Source organism: Epinephelus fuscoguttatus, linkage group LG16 (genome assembly GCF_011397635.1).
Source record: "Epinephelus fuscoguttatus linkage group LG16, E.fuscoguttatus.final_Chr_v1".
Classification (NCBI taxonomy): domain Eukaryota; kingdom Metazoa; phylum Chordata; class Actinopteri; order Perciformes; family Serranidae; genus Epinephelus; species Epinephelus fuscoguttatus.
In genome coordinates this window covers 33045732-33071233 of record NC_064767.1, presented here as the reverse complement: position 1 = coordinate 33071233, position 25502 = coordinate 33045732, and the positions used below count along the sequence as shown (strand labels likewise).

The 25502-nt window shown below is 40.7% G+C and overlaps 1 long non-coding RNA gene across 3 annotated transcripts in view; it reads left to right on the top strand.

Annotated features, from left to right (window-relative positions):
* Window positions 1-25502, top strand: part of LOC125903510 (uncharacterized) — an 85133-nt gene that overhangs the window by 20816 nt on the left and 38815 nt on the right. The window contains exon 3 of one of the 3 annotated variants that reach the window (XR_007451310.1): window positions 10396-10456. The exons of the other annotated variants lie outside the window; for them this stretch is intronic. This is a non-coding gene — a long non-coding RNA (uncharacterized LOC125903510). Of the gene's footprint in view, window positions 1-10395; window positions 10457-25502 lie in introns of those variants that run through there. 3 annotated transcript variants of the gene reach the window in all.

The window sequence follows — 25502 nt, the reverse complement described above, 5'->3', positions numbered from 1 at the left end:
GCCCCTATTTTGTTTGATTGGGTCAATAAAGGAGGGGTCCCCTCAGATTATGTGTGGTCATATGCCTACAAAGTTGCATGGTGATCGGTGAAACCCTTGAGATGTTACACACCTTTATGTGATGAGCCATGCCCTCCGCAATATTCATTGCCTTATAGAAGCTCAGTTTTAGTAAGTTTTCCAACTTTTGCCAAGAGGGAACTTTAGATATTGGTCCCTAGATTATGTTCACCGAGTTTCATGCAGATCGGTCAAACTTCCTAGGAAGAGATAGATTTTAAGTGTTTTTCAAAAAATTCAAAATGGCAGAAAATCTATGTAACCGGAATTATGGGCTCTTGAGGCAAATTTGTTCCTCATAAGGAGAGGCATCTCTGTGCAAAGTTTCATATCTCTACGACATATGGGGCATGAATTATGCCCATTCAAAGTTTGCAATTTCAATCAGTTGCTATAGCGCCCCCCTTTGGCCAATTGATGTAATATTGCTTCATTCGCATCCTCCCATGACCCTCTACCGCTAAGCTAAATTTCACATGGACTGACCAAGTCAGTGAGGAGAAAAATGTCATTATATAGTAAGATAAGGGATGATAGGTGTTGTTTTTTGTTGTTTGTTTTATTCTAAGAACATGAACATCTTAGCTACAAATGAACAGTTGTTTATTTTCTTGAACTGAAAGACATAACAATGAACCTTTCTTTTACAATTGCACCGAGTAGTGACGGAAGTGCCCCATGGCTGGGGTTAATTCTAACAGGCAGAGGGTTAGTTGTAACACTTGCTGGAAAAGTCTGTTTAACACAATTAATTCAATACAATTCTATCTATATACTACAGGTTGATACTGTTTATGGCTCTATCTATGATAGATACATCTGTACATCCCTCATCTAACCACCAATGCTTTATGAATGGAAAGATCAACACACAGATGGATCCATAGTATGTGTGGATATTATATTCTCTTTCTCAATTCTCTTTTCATCTGTGATAGACTGATGGATAGATGTAGATACCTATTTCTCCATCAGCATCAGAGGAAGGACAGCTATCCATCCAACTGTTAGTCTATCATCAGTATTCAATGGTTGGACCGATAGATGTACATAGATTAGGTAACCTAGAACCACATGTCAAAATCAGAGTATTAAATGTATGAATATTGACAAAACTGAAATTTTGTGCTAATGAGGTACCTGACCAGAGTTGGATAATGGTTACTTTAAAAGTAATCAAAGTACGTTACTGCATTACTTTTTTTTTTAAAGTAACCAGTTACTTTACTCTGTTACTCCCTGAGTAAAGTAACTCAATTACTTTAAAAGTACTTCCAACGTTACTCCCTGAGGAAAGTAACTCAAGCACTTTTAAAGTACTTTTGAGTATTCTACATTTCCTACTGGGCAACTGAACACAGGGCGCTAAGCCTACATTTTTTTGTCTCCAAAATTAAAGTTATGGACCACTTGCCCTTCACTGAGATCCAATTCTCCCATCACAGCCGTCACTTTGACCAGTAGAAACACAGAACGATCTGCTGCCGTAGACAACTGTATGACAACAACACCCCAGCGTTCTCTAGGGATGTTACCACACAGAGTAAAAGGGGAAATAATATGGCGTGAAACAGCAGAGGCACTTTGTCAACCTGCTGAGTTAACATTACTGCCATTAGCATCAAGCTAGCAAACAATGTTACGTCCTCATAATAGAGACGGACATAAAGTAATAACATTAAAAAATAGTGACGGGGCTTTTACTCACCGCAACTGCAGAGGCTCCCAGCTTTATTTCAAACAGACTACATTATAGACTCTCTGTTTTTATATATTTACTTTTCATCTGCTCCTGTTGTCTTTGTAAATTTAACACATCGCGCCGTCATTTCAAACTCGACACTTGTTTCAAATTAAAAGCCCCTTATAACTTCGGCTGAGAGAATCCCTCCATTTTCTAAATAGGCTTTTATTGTGAAACATTTGTAGGAACTTCCTGTGGAGGATACAGTAGCTTGAATGTTTACATATGGCACTTCAAATGTAGCTCCTGCCATCTGCTGACGCTTTTAGGTGACTACAACAATATTTCGGCTGGCACATGAACAGACACAGTGACTCAAATAATAGTAAAAGTAATAAAAATAGGACAAGAATAACCCGATGACATCACACACATCGTGAAAGACGACCGGGGATAATTGGTGAGGACCATCGTGTAGTGTGTCACGTCTGTTGGCCAAGTCACAGCACGATTTTCTGATTCTACAATCGTGTAATGTGACATAGTGACTTTCAGAACAGGCAGAAAAGTCATGTAGTGTGGACCAGGCATAATGCAAGTCCTCCTGAGTCTGACCCGTCTGTCAGTGAGTCCTCCACCTTTTTTTTGACTCCACCGTAGACAACGACAGCATTTCTTCTACCACGTAGCGAGCCACAAGCTTCATGACTTCTTTTGGACTGATAGGTTTAACGTTATCTCCGTTATTAGAACCAAAAGACAGTCGTTGCTGTTTCGGAGCTGAAGGACCAGCGTTCTAAAAGTAAAGGAAGTAACTGATGTCTTGTTTGAAAATGTACTTAAGTATTTGATTACTCAAACAGCAAACTAACGCGTTAGGTTACTTGTTACTGCAAAAAGTAATCAAAGTACTCTAACACGTCACAAAGTAACGCATTATACCCAACTCTGGACCTGACAAATTAAAATACAAAGTATATCTCATTTAATTGAGGACATTAGTTCAAACTGAGCATACATTTTAAGTGCAAAAATAGAGAAAATGCGCTACAGGTGGCTTAGTTGTAACACTGCGTTACAACTAACCCCGCTGGCTGGAAATTTTTATCAAGTTTAGCTAACACCTGCATGAAGTTGGTTAGATAATTCAAAATGGTGCTATGTTTTAGGCATTTACTTAAATCAGCTGAAAACACTCTTTGTCACTGAACTCCAATGTTTGTAGAATTTTGTGGGTCACAGTTTGGTGATATTGTGGTCAACTGGCCCAAAGCATGAAAGGTTCAACCCTGTGTAACCACTTAAAAAGACTGTTATAATTTACCCCGCGTTAGGTTTTGCCCCGCTCTCCCCCACATGAAATATGACATCAAAAATAAACTGATTTGAACTACTTAATTAAGCTACCAATGTTGTTTATAACACAGCTGATGTTAGATTCCCAGGAGGCCAAAATGGGTCCAACAGAAGCCTAAAACCAGTATGGCTGGTTCTGGGACTGATGCCAAACTTGTGATAAATGGCATGTCAGAGTCTGTCTAACACTGGTCCAATTTTGGGTGCCAGCACTGCCTTAAGCCTAGCCCAAGTGCTGCTGGGTTGAGCTGATTCTCAGCAAATCAAAGTCTGGATCCAGTGGGGCATAGGTGCAGGGCAAGCATCTGTGACACTGATGACACACTGGGTGTGGAGTCACAAGGCTGAGCAAGCCACTCAACACACGGATAGGGAAGTGTGTGATGCGGTGTCAGTTGTCAGAGCTAACCAGCCACAGCCAGTTACTGTTGGGCTAATGAGGAAGCCAATGTGGAAGTCCCAAAAACTGCAGTTCCTCAAATAGCCACTTGAGGCTGCCTTCAAGGATGAGTCAATCCTCTTGTGGATATATCCACATATAGACCCCCATGTTAAAATGCTCAACTTTACAGCAGAAATAAACATATTCACAGCCTGGTACAAAAATAGTTTTGGTGTCACACTGACAACATTGGTCAGGTAACATGACAATGGTGTAACCCCAGATTCACAGAGTACACTTTTACAGTGTGTTTTTTTTGGTCACCTAAAAAGTCTTGTTCAGTGTTTGGTTGGACTAAAAGACCATCAGAGGAGTTGGATATCAGTTTTTTGGTATGTACATTTTGTTTTAATGGTTTTAAGCCTGTTTTTGGCTAGCAAATTAGCATTAGCCTTAGTATCACAGTTAACCACAGCTGTAAATGCACTGTGCTAAGAAGCTAACAGCTAGTGTTAATGTTACCTTCACCCTCTTATCCAAATATGGTTACTCATAGCTCCAAAAACCCGGGATGATGATGGTGAAAATGCCAAAGCAGGCCCTCAGGAACATTGCTCAGCCCTGCAGCCATTTTTCTCAGTGGCCACTCAGAGTATTGCAGTTAAATATCCCCTGTGGCCCAAAAAGCATTTTGCCCATAGACCACCATTATAAAAGAGACGTCTGTTTAAACTTTTAAACACCTTAAGCATGTTTTATAGTGTTTTAGGTTTATATTAGTAAAACTTATCTCAAGTGATTTGAGCGATTTTAAAATCTGTGATGTCATCACAGTGTAAAGTCTATGAGCTGAGCGTGAACTCATGGGTGGGTCCAGCTGGAGAACCACTTCTGTGCATATTCAGTGGGCCGCATACTGCAAAAGTAAATCTGGAAGCTAGAAACTTTCACTGGCATATGTGCTAGCTGAGCAACTCCATTGGAATGAGTAGGCACCTTGTCTTGGCATCTGATATCTTGTTATTAAACCAGTAGGTGACATTACAGTGGCTATGTCAATTATTTCATACAATGTATGGTGTACCCATGTGTTGTATTTACAGCCACAGAAGAAAAACAAATTTCTTGTTTATGTCTGACATTGCATTATCAACATGTTTGATAATGTTACCATCTATTGGCATGAGCAAGGCCAAGCTATTTTAGAACCAGTGGTTCCCCAACCATGGTTCAAAGCTGCAATTGTGTAAAGATTAGTCATACAAAAACACTTAAAACTGATAAATAATTAATGGAAAACACAGATTATTAAAGCTGTACGCTATAACTCACAGATTAAGTCCTCTGCTTATCATTTGATCCTGCTCAGTGTGGATCAAGTGGATTAAGATCTTGTAAAATCATTGGCTATGCCTTTATCAATCTACTGAGCATATAGCTTTCTGTGATCACACCCTTTGGTACAGTTATTGTTGTACATGCAGAACATTTCAGAAAGAACTCCTGCTTGTTTTTAGCCATGCCTGGCCCTTTGGTGTGCAGATACTCAGCTTGCCTGGCTATCTGCGTGCACATAGCTACAAACATTACATAGTTGTTTTACATGAAATTATTCCAAAAAGCTGTCTCTGTGTAATAACAATTGCATGGGATCACTTACATAGGCTAAACTATTAACATGATGAATGTTAGTCTTAATGATTTGTACTGTAGCCTGTTTTCTCATAATTAACAGGAAGGTTGACTCTATATTTTGTCATGTTCCTGTTATATACTAAACCATTATGATCCATGAGATAGTCAGTTTCAGGCTACCCAAAGGCCAGTAGGCTGTGTGTGTGTGTGTGTGTTCTGCTCCCTGTGGGTAAGTGTGATAGGAGGCTGCAGGGTGGAGACTCGTGACTGTGCATGTGGAGACCCACTTTGCCAATGGTGACAGTATCCGTCATCGTTCGCCAAACCCAGAAGGAGATCTAATCGGTCAATGTGAGCTGAGCCTAGAATGAGACAGCCGGCTTACTTACACTCTGCCCAGACTCTAAAGCCTCCATTTAGAGAGAGGGGGGACAGTTCTCAACACTTTTCAGCAGCCTACCCACTGCATCTCCATAAATAGAGCCTCTTGTATCATCATCACTTTGTTGATTCATGGTAAAATAATAAGTCATCCAAGTGTTGAGTGACACTGAGGTGTTGTATTCATAAGGCCTTAGCTGCTGTTTCACCCCTTTGTATGTTAACGTGTGTATTTGTATGAGCTTTGTAGATGTATTTTTGTGAATTGTGAGTGTTAATATGTGATTATTTGCATTTTGTGGGTTTTTTTTTACTCTTTCATACCTCTGTATGTGTGTGTGTGTGTGTGTGTGTGTGTGTGTGTGTTAGCGTGTGTGTGTGTGTGTTTCTGTGTGTGTTACCAGCATTCGGCTGGACGGTATGGCTGAAGGCCCGGCCATGAGAAGCAGGAGGATGACATCAGAGGACAAACTGTACTCATAACAATGTTCGTTTCCACGTAAACGGACAGCCACTTTGGCCCCGTCTCCACGGCGTCGGCCCTTCACCTCCAATCAGCATCCGTGCATCATCATCATCGCCTTCATAGGGCCGTCCAATTACGTCGTCCCTCTAGCCCTGACCTCCACTCTGACTGCAAACTATCCAATTCACACTGGCTTCCCTATTCTGTCTCTTTGTACCTCTTTCTTTGTCCCTCTGCTTCTGTTTCTCTCTCCATCTGCCTTTCCCCCTCCTCTCTTTCCATCCCTCCCTGTCTGTTTCTCTCTTTCTCTTCCTCTTTCTCCTTCTGTGTTCTTGGTGATGGCTGTTTTTCTTGGCAAGTGATGAGGCTTGGTGGTGATTCGGTCCCAGTGACAGTGCACTTTTTCCCCTCTTTCCCTCTCTTCCTTTCCTTTCTCTGACGGTCTATTCTTGGCTGTGCGTCCTCAGCAGTTTATAGGCGTTGCTCTCCCAAGGCGTTACGCTAATTGTTGTTCCATTTCCCCATCGCTACATCATTGCATCTGAATGTGTGACCAATTGAGTCTGTGTGCGTGCGTTTGTCTTTTCCTGCTTGTGATCGTTCAATCAGTTTTGTATATTTGTGCGAAAAGTGTGTTTGTACGCACTTCCTTCTGTTTAAGTGTGCATGAGTGTACATTTCAGTTGTAATTTTGTGTGTTTATGAGTGTGGGTGTCACATACCACCCCAGCATCTCTTGATTTTGGAAAACCTGGCATGGTTGCCAGTGTTCCACAGGGAGCGAGGCAAGTGTTATGTAATTAGACCTAGTTCTATGGATGCTGCAGATGTCTGTGTGTGTCTCAGTGTGTGTACGTGTGTGTGGGTGGGTGTTATGGTTAGCTATCCATCTCCAGGGCATCTGCTCTCCATTATGCTTTAATGGATGACAGATAAGAACATGACAAACGGATGCAGAATGCCTGAGAGACGCCTCAGCCGCCCCACTGGGGGAGCTAGAGACTCACGGCAGAGAGGATAACTCTTCTATTTTCCATCTCTCCTTCCCCCCCTTCCCACCAGGGGCCTAAAAACTAAGCCAAATAACGTTTGACGATAATTTTTATGATTTGTGTTGGCTCTGCCTCGGTGCCAGATGGGTGGGATTTGCCACATAGAACAATACAACAAGTGCCAGAACTATTAGACAATCATTTGAAAGTATTTGAAAGTCAGTTTGTTGAACTTTTCTGTGGCTGGCAACTTGACTTGACACTATTTGAGCTGTTTTAATGGTGTAAACCCCACCTAACCTGCTGGTACTCCAAGCAGGTTAAAGTAAATGTTCAAGATTATTTGACCCGGGTCTGTTACCCTTTCTGTCTGTTCCCATTTATGTCATCATTGCTTTCTTCTCCTATTGACCATTTTTCTCTTCCTCAAATTTTCAGCCACATCTTACAGCCAACTAATCAAATCTGACACTTTTTGTGAAGGAAGGACTGCTTGGTTATCCAAGCAGTCCTTCCTGTGTCCATGGCAGACTCACAACCCCACAGTTACACACTAAAAAATCACTTTGCGTCACTCCACCACTGATGCAAAACTGGATTAAATTAACCCATTAACCAATGTGTTGTTTTAACCTGATTGATCAAAACTACCTATTGTCTTGGGTTGTCTACCCATGGAGCCATCGCCTCCATCCCTGCTGAGCCCTCTGTTTCCATCTTCACAGTGTAGGGGTGTCGGACGGTTGGTTGCTGCTGCTGCTCATTGTGTGTGTGCTTATGCCCCCCCCCACCCATACACACACATTCTCAGTGACTGATTAGTTGGCACTGGTTATTATTGTTGCCTATTTATTATGAATATAGTCCATCTTGTTTGTTTTCTGCAGTTTCACTAGTCTAGTTGCATTGGTGTGAACCGGAAAGTTTTTAGAATGTTGCAGAATGGCCCATTGCAAGTAGCTGCCTGTTTCAACTCGTCTCACAAATATCTGGTCTGAACTGAACCGTAAGGGTTTCATTAATAACCCTTTGTATCCAAAGAACCATTTTTTGGAACAAGGTTTTCTTCAAGCATTGTTAAAAGCATGGTGTTAAAAGATCCTCACAGTCAAATATTCAAATGTTTACCCATGTTTCAAACAGTACACCCTCTGGGTGGGCTCTAGGATAAAACTCTTGGAATATAAAAGGTTCTTTGTGGAGCCCCATGGTTGGGTTCTTGTTAGCACTCATAGAGGGTGGAATGGTTCTGGATAGAACCGCCAGAGAGGTTTCTGGTTGGAAACGTTACACCACAGAAAGGTTCTCAGTACAACATCTCAGGGGTTCTGGGTGGAATCTTTCACAGATCGATTAAGGTATAACCCTTTATGTTGGGTTTGTAATGGGTATGTTTGGATCGAGTTAGTGCCTTTATTTGTAAGAGTGTATGTACATTTACTCAAGTGCTGCACTTAAGTACAAATTTAAGGTATTTGTACTATACTTGAGTATTTCCATTTTATGCTATATTACACTTTCACTCCATTACATCTCAGAGATAAACATTGTACGTTTTACTGCCCTACATTTGTCTGACAGCTTTGGTTACTTTTCAGATTACAGTTTGCTATTCCCTTCCTGTCCTGCATGGATTAAATGACCTAACAGTATATAAAGGAGTTTAAATTAGCACAATCTGAGACACCTACAGCAGTAAAATGCAATTTACACATTAATGTAGCAGTAATACATTAATACATCAGATATGATGGTAAGACACGAAGGGGATATTTTACTGCACAATTATACTAATATTTTCGTACTTTAAGCACATCTTATAATAATAGTCACACTTTTTCTAAGTAAGGTTTTGAATGCAGGACTTCTACTTGTAATGGAGTCACAGCATGATATTAGTACTTTTACTTCTGAATACTTCTTCCAACACAGATTTGTATTACTGTATGCTGGCCTAAACCAAGTTGATTTTGACCCACAGATTTTTTGTGTGGAAGTAAATAGTAAAGCTTAACTTATAAAGTACTTTTGAAACCAGGGTTAGAAAGTGTCTCATGGTAACAAAAAAGACATTTGAATAAATATTCAATTTAGAAAAGTAAGAATAGTTAGAGAATAGGCTCAATTTGGGGCAGTCTCAACAAAATGCCTTTCAGAATAAAAAGGTCGTAGAGATTTAAAACACTCAACCGCTGGTTGTTCCATACCAAAGGAGTCAGAACAGAAAAAGCTTGGTCACTGCAAGTCTTGAACTCAGAGAGGGGCACAACCAGGTTCTGATGACCTGAGAGACCTCATGGGCCTGAATGGGATCAACAACTCACTGATATTTGGTGGAGCCAAATTGTGTAACGCCTTAAAAGTATTAGAGGGATTTTGCATTCAACCCTAAATTTGATACAAAGCAAGTGTAACAAAGCCAATACAGGGGTGCAATGGGAACACTGTTAAGTCTTACTTAGTAACCATGCAACAGAATTTTGATCTTATTATAATGAAGCTGCAGCTTCTTGTCTTAAACAAGAATGAATTGCATCACAACAGTCAAGAGCAAATGAGTCGAAGGGGCATGCTTTGGAAGTATTTCTTAATTGTGAGAAAAAAAAGAGGTTTGAACAACCAACATTCTGTAAGAAGGGCAACTGGGAATCAAAAATTACCAGAGTTGGTTTCTGGAAACCACACATTCACCACCGTTATTTCACGTTTGTTTAATCTATTTTTTTTTTTTTTTTAAATTAAAAAAATGTGTTCTCCCTTCTCCCTAACTTAAGCTAACTGTCTGCTGGCTCCAACTACATATTCATTTGAGAAATATGAGAGTGGAGAAAACAAAAACAAAACAAGAAAAAAACCCACAAAAACAAATAAGCATATTCTCCAAAATAATATTTCTAAAATCCCTTTCTTTTAAGGCAATTTTGTAAAATGGCTAAATTTGAAAGTTTACCAGGTTTCACAGATTTATAAAGCTGGACATCATTAGCTTAGTGATGATAAGAGACACAGCCAAACTGACTGATGTGCCCTACAGAAAGCATGTACAGTAAAGGGAGAATATGACAGGCCCTAAGACTGACACTTGAGGAATTCCACAGGTCAGAGAGGCACAGTCAGACACTTTCCCAGCAATAGATTGAAAAAATAAGATAGATAAGTAGGAGGAAAACTATTCAAGAGCTCCACCAGATATTACAAACTACCTCCTGTGCAGTCTAATGAAATATTATGATCGGTAGTATCAAAATCAGCGCTTAAATCAGAACTTAGATGCAGCTTTCAGCACAACTGGCCTGCAACAAGACGTCATTTGTGACTCTTAAGGATTCTCTGTGCTCTGCCTCTGACAGAAAAGATAAATATCCCACCATTCTCCCTCTTACTTCTTTCTCTCTCTGTCCCTTCTTTTTTTCTCCTGGATCACCTATCATTTTTCCAGATGGTCTTTTCACACTCCATTCATTCTGCTTGGACAGCAGGAAGTCAAGCCTGTATGGGACACTGGGACATAAATGCGTCCCCCTTGGATGCAGATCCACCCATTGGAACTTAATTGGAACTCTGGGTTCTCTGGGATCTTCCAGGTTAGCACTGCCAACTGGCCACCAAGCCAACAAAATGAGTTACGGTGCAGTTGACCTTGATTTAACTGCCTTTTGCTCTGCTACTCTGCTCACTGTTTTCCCTTTTCTTATTTTCTTGCCATGCCGGAACTTGATTTTCAAATGTGAGACAGTTTAATCTTTATCTGGCTTTACTAGTGCTTGGTTAAGCGTAAGGTATTTTTATCAGATGTAAGTGGTATTGTATTGCAACCATAAAAATGTGTCAGAAATCAAATTCTCTCACACACTTTCTCCATAATCCCCTCCCTCCTTCTCTACCTCCACTCCACCCTCCACTCAACTAAGGTCTGTTTCTCATTGCCGCTCTCTGTTGGAGCGCCAGAATGCGTCAGAATCTCCCTGTGGCCTCTTCAAATAAAGACAGTAATGCACATGACTTAAACCAAGTGCTATTCCAGTAACCATCTTCCTCTGACACAAATCAGGTGCAATGGTGGGACTCCTGTCCTGTGTTACGACCCCTCTTTGAGACTTTCAGAGTGGGGTCCTGGAAACAACACGGTTTATGACTGCTGAGTGTTTGAAATGCAACACTGCACAGGGAGCCCACAGGTCTTTATTAAAGCCGCACGTAGACCAGGAGATGTTACAGCTGAAACCCTGTCCCAGTCCTCAAATGTTACAAGGCATTAAAGGAATTGCTCAACATTTTGGGAATACAGTTTTCCTCTTTCTTGCTAAGAGTTTGATGAGGAGATCGATACCACTCTCACATCTATCCCATTAATATGGAATTGGAGCCAAAAGCTTGTTAGCTTACCTTAGCATAAAGAAACAGGGGGAAACAGGTTATTATGCAACAATATATGGGAAAACAACCACCTCTAAAGGTTATCAATCGATGCTGTCTGTATTGTTTATTTAATCTGTACGAAACCTGTGCTGGGCTTTAGAATGCTACAGGGATGACATTTATTTGTAGGACAACCCAGAGATTACTGTCACCCTGGTTCCCTCAACATAAAGCTGATGGGATTTTTTCACTGGACTTTGGATAACTGCAGAAAATAAGCTCCTTGGCAAACAAAAGTTTATGATACTTACATGTTTTGTTCAGCAAGGTAATCTTCGAAAATGAACACCACTTTTATGATTCTTGAATGCAATTGCCAGAGGTAAAAAGCCAATGCTGGGCGATAAACAAACGACATCAGAGTCACAACTTCACTGTTGCCACCATGAGGCTGTAAAGCCATGTTTGGTGTGATTACGCTCTGTAGTCTCATTTAGCTTGTGCAAAAGCATCAAAATTGACAAGTGGGGTATTTCATACTGTAGCACCAAATGTAAAAGTCTCTTAAGCATGTGTTAACTACTGAAATTATTTCTGGCATCAAACCTAAAACCCCATTAAAAAAAACCATGGACTTTAAGACGAGGGAACAGGAAGTGCAGAAATACTAACTCATTTCTGTGCACAGTGACATCCTAGAATCATGCTGCAACCATGAAGCCCCCAACAAGAGGAGACACCAGGAGGTCACTGCACAGCTGTTGCTTGCCAAGAAAGAGCCCTCTACATTACTCACAATAAAGCCACAAATTGTGATTTTTACAATATTTTTTAAGCAAATGATATATATTGTATTTTAGAGGTGCTGGTAGGCAAATTATTTCACTTTTGGACAGATCTAGGTTAGCTGTCTTCCTCTGTGTCCGGCCTTTATGCTAAGTATAAGAAAGTGAACTTAACAGAAACTGAAAATTGATTTGGTCTTTCTGTTTGTGTGACGAGAAAAAGCAGCAGATACAACTTCTGCAAACATTCAGGTTGAGTTATGGTGAGATAAACTGTTACAGATATCCAACGTGTTTGATACAGATGGGACTCGCTCCAGACTCTGTTGCACTATTCTGTAACAGCGGGGGCTGACCTTCTCCCAGGAGGGTCACTACAAGACCTGCCAAATATGTGCTCTGGCAATTTGACTTAAAACAGTCTTGTCTGATTGTTGGTGTTAAGTCTAGGAAGCTTTACTGCACACATAACAAGTGTCAGGGTGTTGTGTTAGTGGGAGTTGTGTGTTGCATTTGCTTTTTAATATATGCATTTGTCAGTACCTACCGCTATGAAGCCACATGTTTCTGTGTTTGAATGCATGCAGAACACATCAACCCTTTATTGCTGTCACTGGGACTAATGATTTGTCAGCTCAGCATCTGTGTATGTGTGCATCTATGGTTGCGTATGTTGACACAAAAGGACTCTATCCAAGTAGTTTTGCAAATCTGCACAGGTACACAATCATACTTGTGTTTGAGTGTTTGTGTGTTGATACACTTCATGACCTGTGTACAGTAAGTGTGTTAATACTGATTGCAACACTTGTAACAGGCCTGGACTTGCACAATCAGTAGTGTGTGTCTATGAGTCAGCAGTGGGGTGTAGTTGATGAGAGACACTTAATCCTCAAGTACAGACAAAGGCCTGGCTGGAGCATATCCAAGGACTAAGGTATACTTTCTCTCTTTCCTGTCACCACACACACATACACATGCTTGTTCTACTGTGAAATATAAAGGTACAGCACTTACAAAAAAACAGCCTAAATCAAGGTCGGACTGCTATGTGTGCTGGACTCACCAACGATGGCTGAGCTGTAGATGTATCCCTCTCTTGTCACAACACCTCTGTATGTGCATTTGACACTCAAACCAAAGCCTTTGAATATGAGGAACTAATAACTGCTGGCACTGTAGCAGTTTGTTTTAAGACTGCTGTGGCTGAACACCTCCTCTGGAAACCCTCTCTTGACCCCTCTTATAGACCAAGATCCAAATTACTGTTCCTGTGAAAAGATCCAGAGAGCACAGTAACAAACAGCAGCTAACTTTATGAGCAGTCACAATCTCTCTTAAAACATTTTTTTGTTTCATAGCCCTGCACAGCACTGAGTGAGCTCTGAGCATTAACTTTTATGGGTGATTTTGTAAAATGTTGTTTCACTTTGTTTAAGTGCAGCCTTTTTTTTCGTGGTTAACCACTTTTTAATGTTCTTTATTAGGAAACATTAACAAAGTTTGCCTGCGGAGTATCACAAGGATCCATCCTTGGCCCAATTATCTTCTCAATCTACCTAAGCTCTCTGCTCTAAACAAGTCATATTATAAGAAATCAACAAAATCAACATAATTTTCTTTGCAGATGAACCAATGTTATGTCTGGTAGCCATGGTGTTAGGGTCAACTCTTTTTTTCTATGAAACTATTGTGGATGTTTTGTTGGTTTTAAGCTTTTCATGAAGCACTGTAAGTTTTTATAAGTGCTAAAGCAATAAAATTTCTTATTATAATCTTTGTTCGCCTTGAGGTTGAAAGCACACTAACACACAGACACACAAACAGAAAGAAAATATCCTCACATGACAATTGCACTCCTCGTCTTTTGTAACACAGTGACCCAAATGATGAGCTCTGGCTGCCTCTGAGTCTGCTCATGCAGTCAGCCTGTCTCTGATTATTGAGTGGTGGGTGTCTCCACCTTTTGTCCATGGTGGTTGGCAATGCAGATCCTTGATGAGGCAAAGCATGAGGTAAGCTTTTTTGAGTGTTTATAAGGGGGCTATAGGGGACTTATGGAGGATTCTGTGGATTTCCAAAGGATGGCTTTGGTTAATAAATGCAGGCTTGTTGGGTCCTGCTTTTGATGGATGGAAAGGGAATGCTGGTTGGCAGGAAGAGCAACACATCCATGCATGTATGCACAAACAAATGCATGCATGTACCTCAGACTTGCAGTTGTTGTGGTGAGGTGAGACCTGCAGCAACATTTCAGAAGCTCTCTTCATCTGATAGGCCTGCTGGTAAACCTAAGAACAGATCACTGGAAACTGCACTGGCATGCTTACACTCCCACACACACACACACACACACACACACACACCCCCACCCCCCCACACACACAGGCACACACACACACACATGCACACACAGGCATACACATCTGTAAAGTATCATGGCCCCCCATCCACCAGGGAACTATCGCTAGGCTCTTGAAAAACAGACAGCAATCACCATGTGAGAGAATGAAAAGCAGCAGAGCGTGTAAAGAGAGGCAGAACTATAGGAACAGGAAAATACCACAGCATTAGATCCTGCTTTTCTAAACTATTGGTTGGAACCCAAAATGAATCAGGGTTTTAGTTTTGTTTGTTTCACGTGTAAAGGAACACCAAGATGTGTCAATGAGCATGTTTTAGTTCATTCATTGTAAGCCACAGGCAGCAGTGCCGTGACATTTTAAATTCAAATTAGATTTTTTCCCCAAACAGTTCTGGGAAAACAAATTTACCCCTCTGCTTCCTCAGACGTTTCTGGCTTTTCTCACGGAACACAAGGGGGGCATATAGTTGTCACTAAATATGATAATATGTAATGTAATGTGCAAAATGTGTTCTTGATTTCCTTTTTCCCTGACGGTAGTTCATTCAAATAGAACGTATTTTGTGTTTTTCTCAACAAGTAAACTTGTTGAATCTGATCATAATTTGGTATGAAAGCAGGTTAAGACATTTCCTGTAGAACTGTAAAGTGGGACTGTGTGTAGACATGTAATTGGCTTCTTCTCCATAGTGATTGCAGCTGAGGCTAATATGCATTGTAGCTATCAGACATGCTAAACTGATTAAATAAACATAACTTATCAGAGATAAAATTACTAACATAATATATGAAATAAACAATCAAATAATCAACTTTATATGGAATATACGTACAATAAATATTTGTACAAGTGGAGGTACTTTATCTATCTCACAAGCAATGCAGTACTGAAATATGATGCACATCAGGAGAATATGGTAGGTTTACCTGCTGTGTTTATGCATGTGTGTGTGTGTGCTTGCGTGCATGCATGTGTTTAGATTTTGCAGTCCACTGAGTACACATAACTCAAAAAACACACTCACGCTTGGCACAAAAGACCTCAGGACGGCTGTGATTGGCTGCAACAAGGCACACTGATCCACGTTAAATCCCTACAGAGAGAAAGAGAGAGAGAGAAAACAAAAAACCAAGATGGAGAGACCGACGAACAGGAAGATCCAGCCAGATTGAGAGCATTCCTGCTTTTATTGTATATGATGCAAGGTACTTACTTCTTTAGCCCATTGACCTTTTGTACAATAGTTACAGTAGGGAATGAACATGGACTCACACACACACACACACACACACACACACACACACACACACACACACACACACACACACACACACAAACACTCTTCCTCCCTGATCCCTCATTTTGCAGACAACTCTCAGCTGGTCTGGACTACAACCAGCACCACTGACTCTTAAAGTAAACACACTACTGAGTTAATTCAATCTTATCACCATCCACTTTCTTCCATTCACCCAACACACACACACACACACACACACACACCATCCAAACCTCACCCCTCCCTCCGTCCCTTGTTGATAACTCCATTTCACAGTGTGTCTTGGAGTGCTTGACAGTAAGGGATCAGCCCTTGTTTGATTTATGAGGCCTTGGGTTGTGGCATGGTAATAGCAACTGTACCACTGTTTTTCCCTTTTCCAGAACCAAGTGTTACACATTAAGATGTGACTGATACTGATGAGCACTGCACTCATCCATCACTTTTAACAATATAAAGCATTAGTATAAGGTCAGTGAAGTAAAATGACATCTGTAATGCAGTTATCTACATTAAGGGCCAATCCTAATTCTCCCCCTTGGCCCTACCACTCCGTTTTGAGTGCTGCTTCCGAGGGTATAGGGTGTCCCTTTTCTTTACGGGGATTGAGGGGTAGTGGTCATTCAGCCCTCTAGGTGGCACTGCAAAAATGTAAGTAGCCAATATCTTTGCAAGTAATCATGCAAAAAGGTTAAAATCTGTTGGGATATCTTAGTTTAACGTAGAGGCAAAGGAATATGTAATTTGAGTTTTATATCAAGCATTTCTGAAAAAACCCTGTCAGATGTTATAATGCGATTTCAACCATTTCTCAGTTACTTTTAGCTGTTTGAACCATGATACTTCACTGTCAGCTAACTATTGCCACTGATGCCAAACAAGTGGCATCCCATTTCCTAGGTCATGATTTCAAACCCTACCCCTTGTGGTTTGGTTTTGAAGGGCCACTACTCAGTTGAGGGCACTCCAAAATTAAGTGTAGAGCCAAAGGGGAGAATTGGGATTGGGTCTAAAAAGATCTACAATTCCCTTTGAACTGTGCAGTCTGTAATTTATAGGACAATGACACATTATCTCTTGTTTGAGATTCCCAACATATTTGACTTGAAATGAAACAATAACTTGTCACCCCTTTAAGAGATTTTAAGTCAGTGCACCAAGACATTTATGACCAGACAGTGGAAACTTTTTGAATGACCAAGCCAGTCACCTGATCTCATTTTAATTTAACGTGTTTGATTTGCTGAAAGCCAGGCATACAAAAAGGGAAGATTCCAAATGTCTGCTGATGTTTATGAGTCGCAGACTTAAGCCACTGACTGCACCAAAATTGTTTTGGTTTTATGGCCCACAGCTTTTGGTTTAGTGCTTCATTTCCAGCAGCAGCAGCAGCCAGCTGCTTTAAACACAGAGAAATCAAAAATATCTGTATACTACCTGTCCAGCACCAAACGACATGACAAAGTAAGCTAGGTATAAACAATTTGGCAGCTTAAGAGCCAGACATTTCCCACTGAGGTAGTGGAGATCAAAAAAAGAGTGATTATTAAACTAACATTTGCCAAGTGGCCATAAACAGGACTCTAAAGTAATGCTCATGCTGCTCAGTGTCTGTTGGATGTGTACATAAACAACAGTTTGGCAAATTAACTTTATAAGGTGAGAGTTAGTTCCATGTATGAAAATTTAAAACCACTTTCTAATAAGGCCTTCTTTGTAAGTAAATTGTAACTGATGACTTAAATAATGGTTAATATAAGATTTAACAATGTTTCATAGATAAGGGGTGGCTGTGGTTCAGCAGCAGCGCGGATCACCATCTAATTGGAAGATCAACGATTCGATCCCCGACCCCTCCAGTCTGCATGTTGAAGTATCCTTGAGCAGGATATGGAACCAAATATTGCTCCCGATGGCTGTTCCATTGGTGTGTGAGTGTGTGTGAATGCTTACTGAGTAGCAGGTGACAGCATGCATGGTTGCCTCGGCCACCAATGTGTGTGAATGGGTGAATGTGACATGTGGTGTAAGAGCACTTTGAGTGGTTGCATGACTAGAAAAGCGCTATACAAGTGCAGTCCATTTCCCATTTACCATAAGGTAAAAGCCATTAGCAACTTTTGGTTGGAGGCATAGGCTTCATAAAACGAAGTGGACATAGTCCCCGTGAAGTCACCCATTGGTTTGTGAACTACTGCAATGAAGCCTTGAGTATGACAAATTGGCCATTGCCATCTTGGTTTTTTGGAGCCATAGGAGACCATATTTGGACTAAAGAGTGGAGCTGGGGAGGAGCTAGGTTTGGATCTGACTGAGAACCTGAGGACACCACCGTGGTAAATAATGGAACCATAATTTACAAAATGAACATTGTGTTGTATTGAAGAAGACTCGAAATTAACAATTAAGATCATAAACTTAGGAAAATGTTTACTGAGGTAATAAATAAAGTGAGAAGTAGGGTCATTTCGTCATAGATGTTTATACAAATTGAGTTCTTTTTGCAATCAGTGGAATTGCCCCCTGCTGGCCATTAGAAAGAATACAGATTTAAGGCACTCCCGCCTTGGCTTTACTTTTCAGACCATGAGATAACCCCTTGGTTGGAATGTTGGAAAACAATCCATTTTGCTGCTGTTAAACTTTCTCCAGCATAACGCTTGATTTGTCTTTTGAGCTAGATGTTGAGTTCAGGAAGACCTTCTAATAATGGGGTGCAGAGCAAATGGCCCAAAACCTACTCAACAACTTATGAACATTTAAAAAACCCTTCACAAATGACTTACCAACATTTGTAACTGCAGACTTGATGGCTTATTCTAAAATGAGACTCCTGAGTTTTCATTCGCAAACATTTATAACTCAGAATAAAAACTTTCTGACGTGCATAGATAAACAATCCAATGTTCTAGCTTTGTTCAGCCATTAAATCTAATGTTTATACAATGTACTTTGACCATTTCATCTATCAGCACTTTGATTCTTGCATCTTGCCAAGTTTCCACCAAGAGAGTTGCATCACCTGCTGACCAGCTGTGTTTTGGACGATCCTGAAGGAACATTCAGTGACCAGACGAAAGATCAAACTTTTAAACTTTTAAAAAGCTGAAAATACTCAATCTTACATGATTGAATGTGCAAATATGGATTTTTTTGTTGTTGGAAGATTTGCACCAAATCTAAGTGATAAATGTGACAATATTCAATCAATTAAAACTAGCCAGTGTCATAATCTCCCATCTGAGACCTAAGAAATGATGGTGTTAAAATAAAATGTTACACACATTCAGTCTGATTGGGGTGCCATGAAGGTTAATAAAGGAATAGTTTGACACGCTGGCATTTATTTGTGTAACTTGAGCCAGGAGATGGTTAGTTTAGCATAGCCTAAAGATAATAGCTAATAACAGAAGGATAAAAAATAGCCTTTAAATGCTGTGTTAACATGCTAGCTGCCAACACAACAATACCTTTTAAGCTTCAGTTTTTGTACAGATTGAACAAACAAGATATCTACTGCATGGCGCAGCTCAACTCAACTCTACTTAGCTCACTCTTGGTACCAGGTGCTTTTCTCAGTTTTGTTTTCCACTGCAAAGTCAGTGTTAGCGGGACTCTTAGCTGATGGTCATAGCTGCAGCATGTGAAATTGCAGTGACAATATCAAAAGGTTTGTGTCCAGTGAGAAAGCAAAGGTCAGTGTTGTTTTGATGTAGTGTTACATAACTTATAGTATGTGACATGCTTACATTACTCACATGACGTAGTTTACATCATGATACTTGTTCCCAAAACATTAGGTTTTCATAGTTTTGTTGCCTAAACCTAACCATGCCTGCCTTATAACATTAACCACGTTTCACCCAGGAGACATTTGTGCATCTTATACAGGTGCTAAGGGATACCTTGTGCATATGAGACGCCAGGGGACTGTGACAAAGCTTTGGTATTTGACAACCTTGGAATGAAAACGGGCTATGGTGTCCTTTGTCACACCAGTGACCAATCAGAGGTCTGCAGTGTTGAACTCCACCTTCTAGTATCAGCTCAGCTTGCTTGGAGCCTTGACTGAAGTGATACCAAATAAAATACCAGGTACTATCTCTAACTTCTGCTCATGGAAAACCAAAAAGGAATTCTTCTAAGCCATGTTGACAGTGGAAATGAGGCTTATCATGTTTATTAATGAGCTTTACAGACAGAGCCAGGCTAACTGTTTTCTCATATCTCCAGTCTTTATGCTAAGCTAACTGGCTCCAGCTTTATATTTAGTGTAAAGATATGCAAGTCATATTAATCTTCTTATCTTCTTATCTAAATCTCAGCAAGAAAGCATGTTTCCCAAAATATGAAACTATTCCTTTAACAAAATATTTGGCTTGATATAAACCCAGCTAACTACTTGATAAAGAAACCACAGGGTTCCTCGCAGCATGCTTTAGATTATGGAGGAATTTATGATGCCCATGTGTTGATTAACAAGTGTAACGTCTTTCTATCTGAAAGCAGGTTTTTTTTGTGTCCATCGTAGAGGCCCTCCCTCACCCCCCTCCAATATGGGGCTCTATCTCACCCACATAATTAGGGTCAGATCTTATCATCACCTCCCCCCTAGCTTCTCCTACTCCCTCACAATCGCTCTAGCTCTTTCATCTCCCCTAAAAGAATGCTTGTTTATCTTTCGCCCTCTCCAGATAGGGCAAGAACAAAGATGCTTTCTGTGGTTATGTTTGTGTGTGTGACGGAGAGAGAGTGCAATGAAGTTTTTTTTTAAAAGCACACGAAAGCGTGAGATATTTGGTGGATAGAGGGGCCTGTTTTGAATAAATATTAAGTTGAGTCAGTTGGAGATATTTTGAGAGAGGTCAAAATATCAGTTCTAGAAATGGTTCACTGTGTGCGCACACACACACACACACACACACACACACACACACACACACACACACACACACACACACACACACACACAGACTTATTTTGACAGGCTTACATTTCAGGAATCGTTCCATCATCCCCTCTGTGAAAAAAGGAAAAATATTTAGATATCAAGAGATGCTATTTAAGGCCCAGAGACCGAGTTCGTGAGTGATAAAAAGAAACGTGGGGAAAGTGAGAGAGAGACACTGTCAGTTATGTGTGTGCCTTTTACTATTGCTGTCTGATGCTCATTCACCTTCACTGTTTACTCAGTAAACTACAGGAAAACAGCACTAAGTAGTGTTTTTCATGTCAGGACCTAATTGGACAGTTTATGTGTGTTTGTGTGTGTGTCTAGACCGTCATAACTCTATCACTGTAGAGGGAAACGGCTGACAGCTTGGAGAGTGAGTTACTCACCTCCATCTGTGCACTATTAGTTTGAAAAGAAAACTTCTACATGAGATTGTGCACACATGAAAGCACACACAAATTCTTTAATTCATCTTTTAATCTGCAAACACAGAATACACTCTTTGGGACACCTTTTTGGAGGAGTGATATTGTATGCGCAGGGCACAAGCCAATCAAATCATCTCTAACCTCCAACACTAGTAAAGACCAATCATATGTTGTCTACGTTCCTCCACCCTTCCTATGTGTGCATGTGTGTGTATATGATCTGGGTATCAGGTAGGCTCTGCAGCTCTCGTAGAGGGGAGTTGGGCTAGATGTTTGGATGGAGGGAGTGCTGATGGAGGAGAGACTGAAAGAGGGGATGGGTGGAGGATTTGGGGGGTGCAGAAGAAAAATAAGAAACAGCTGGCTGCTCTGAGTCTTTGGCTTCTTGTCAAACACGGAGAGAGGAGGAGGGATGGCGTCACTGAACAAACTGTTGCATGGACTGAATGGATTGCAGTGGAGTAGTCTATATATATATATATATATATGTATTTATTGCATATTCATATACTTTGTCTTAAGTTCTTGTTGTTCTTCAAACACATCATACCATCATCTCCTTTCCTAATTATTTGTATCTAATGACCACTGGCTGCCCCAACGCCCCAGAGTCCTCGCAGGCATCATTACAGTTTAAGCTCATCTGATGTTATATCTCCCAAATGAGCTGTTGTAGTCTTTATTCTGGGAAGCTTTGTGTTCAAGCCTCCGCCCAGCCATTAAACACCCTCCCTGGACTGACCTGCTGAGAGTCCCACATTGCCGGACCTCTGGATGAGACCCACAAGTGAGCAAGAGGTTATATGAGTCGGTCACAGCCTTGTTGGTGCTCATCCCTGAAAAGCAAAGCAGTTTATACTCACACAATGTGTAAGACTATTATACTTTATTTAGATGCATATTCTCTTCAAGGTGGACACCTCTTTCAAAACAACATTTACATCATGAAAAGGCACTAAACTTACAATTCAACAACCCAATCACCAGAAAAAAATGTTGGCTTCGCATGTTACTGCAAACTACAGATACATTACATTTGCATGTCACTATGTAGCAGATATGTTGAAACTTTATGTTTCTTTAGTTTCAGTAATACTATGACTAACATGTGGTTAGGTTTAGGCACAAAAACACTTGGGTTATGGTTAGGAGAAAACGTGTTTTGGCTTAAAGTATCTGGTTTGGGGGCACAATCAGAGCTGGAGACCAGTGTTGCTCAAGAAATGTTCTATTGGTGTGGCCACATGGGGTCACTGAAAATCCAAAACAAAAAGCCATTACCAAACTTCAGGAATTCGATAATATTGTCGAAACAATAGGCTTGGAAATTGATATACTATAAACACAAACTGAAATACTTTGATTTCTTATTTTACAATTCATGTTACTAATTATCTGATATGCATAGACTAATACTAACACAATTAACATTTTGAGTCCCACAACAATCCTGTTTTAATGTATGTGTTGTTATGTATGTGTATCATGTTGGGCAATTCATTGTTCTACAAATAGCTGGTTATCCTTTACCTTAAAAAGTCAAATATACAGCTTTAATTAGAAGGAATACATTGACTGTAAGGAACATAACATGTACTGGGAACAAGTCTTTCAAGGTTAGGGAAGACTCTTGGGTACCCATAGAGCACATTTTCATTCAGATATCTTGAAGTGAGAGTTCAGTGGACACCTTTGAAAATGATCATGGTAGTTGTTTCTTCGCCAAAATTTAGCCCAATTTGGAGCATTATTCAGCCCCTTTCCTGTCAAGCTATGCCAACATGGCAAGTACCAACAGATGCCTTAGGTTTTCTAGTTTCCCAAGACACCACTACCGTAACTACTGAAAATGAGCACCCCTGCTGGAAACACAGCGATGTCTTGGTAAAAAAACCAATTACTTTTCATGGCACTATCCCCATTTGAACGTGCGTGATGGGTCCCTAAAAATACTCATGTTTGGGATCTGAAAAGCTACTGGAAACATGCAACTATTCCTGGTTTTGCAGAAACGCACAATGCCAACATTGTCTTGTGGCGACTGGGCTGAATTAAAACCTTGAGAAACTTTAACGGATCATTCTGGTTTATTACAATGTGGATCTTATTTTCATAGTTTTTCTTAAATCTTTCTTATTGATTATAACAACATGGCAGAAATCAAGTTAATTGCTGAGGTATGAGAACTTGGTGACATTGCTCCAAAGAAGTCAGATGGGGTAAGAAATACAAGCAGTCAGACTATCATACATGTAAAGCAAACTCCAAGGTTAGACAAACTTGTTCCCAGATCTCAGCAATTACTTTGTGAATACAATGTCATCATGACAGACAGAACTCATGGCCAAAGCTATTAAAATATGACACAAATCAGATACTGGCCAGTCACCAGTAAGGCCAACATGGTCCAAATCAAACCCATACATCAGCAGGACCCCACTCACAGCCCCTTGCTGTGGGTGTGAACATACATGTGTGACTTTGCACCACCAAATCTAATATTCCCTTTTTGAGGCTACTTAATTTGATTATTTTTAGGTGGTTGAAGACTGCAAACACTAATTTCATATGGAAAAAGACATTAATCTCACAGCTCTGTGAATTTGAAGTCCATGTTTTCACACCCAATGAATCATCTTGTGACTCCTTTGGGAATCATGAGCCCCTGATTGAAAACTGCGGTGTTAGTGCATAGAGGAAGTAACTGAAGGATGGAGAAAATAAATGGTGGTGTTGTGAGGTTCTTGGATTCAGAGCAGGGACAGAGAATTGTGGAGCGACCCTTTACCCCTCACAAATCATAGAGGAGTGTGAGTTTGGTCCATTAGCGGTCAGTTTGTGGCCATAACTCAGGGTTAAGCCTGTACATCCCTCGTGCTCCCACCCCTTATTTTTACTCCTCAAGACCCCCACACATTACCCCTCCAACCCCCCGCCCCTCAATCTGCCCCACACTCAACCCTATAATTTGGGTGAAAGATTCAGCGGCTGTTATTTTTATTGAATTCCCAATAACGTCGCTGAGATTACAGTTAAGTGTAGGCGACTGGAGCTCGTGGCTCTGTTGCGGGAGCCGATCTGGGGCCAGTGGGATGCTGAGACTGGTGCCAGGGTGGGAGGTAGGGAGGTCATTGGCTGGTTTTTACACAGCGCAGGGGAAAACGCAGGGCAACAATCATCACATTTATAGATGGCTCGCCACTCTCTCTGGGGCCCGGGCAGACGCTGCCAGGTTTAAAGCCAGCCAACGGGCCACTGGCCACTAATAAAGGGATTTCATCTCCAGGGAGTTGTAAAGGCACTCTGAGATGTGTGTGTGGGAGAGGGATACAGAATTTGTGTGAAAAGTAGAAGTGCATCAGTGTGGTGAATACATATTCAATGTTAAAGTGTCTGGATAATTAATTTATTCTAATGAGATGACATCTCTCTCCACACATTGTATTAAAGCTCTTCAGTGCAGCATGACGACACTCATGACTCAGACCTTCGCCATCCAGGGCTTCATGTCCTCTTTTATGAATTTTCATTGAATCACATCGACTAATTTGTTCCGTAACAGTTGTGTTTTTGTTGCTGTTGCCAAGCGACGGGTCTATGATTAGCGATTATGAATGGAGGCCTATTTGGCCCTTTTCAAGGCCGACACAGTGACGTCAAACACAAGGCTGTTATTCATCCTTCCTCTCAATCAGCAGTGTATCAGACTTACCATCTAATGTGTGTGTGTATGTGTGTGTATGATTGTTATGATTACAAGACCTGAAGTTCTCTAATGTTGAAGTTGCATTCAAGGACAAGGATCTGATTCAAACGGCCTAAAATAGTATCTTCATGCCAGGGCTCATAGTTTGGTGACGAGCTGCTGCACAGTACAAGAGATGCATGAAATAAAACTGTTTAATATAACTAGCTCTATAAAAAAAAATGCTTTTTGTAAAACTGAATATATTATGACAAAATCCCTCACCTGAAAAATGATTGTCCAATCAGAGCACAGCAACCAGGCAGGCATGGCACGCCTGTCAAGCTTTAGATTACAGAACATTCTCATTCCCAGGTTGTTAAATACTGATGCTCTGTCACGGCCCTTGGCATCTCAGAGTGATGCATGGGGCACTCCTAAGCATCTTTATGTGACATCCAGCTGAAACACATTTTAACATGTGTTAATGTTGTCAAATGGTTGCAGTTAGGTTTAAGCAACAAAACTGCTAAGGTTTAGAAAAAAGATCATGGCTTAAAATAAATACATTTGTGATGTCACGTAAGTGACAGCAGAGCACAATGGCTGCACGCAAATCACAAAATGTTACATTTAAACAACGGTGACTTTTTGTTTCATACTGGACATGAACTGTGGTCTCCTAGATGA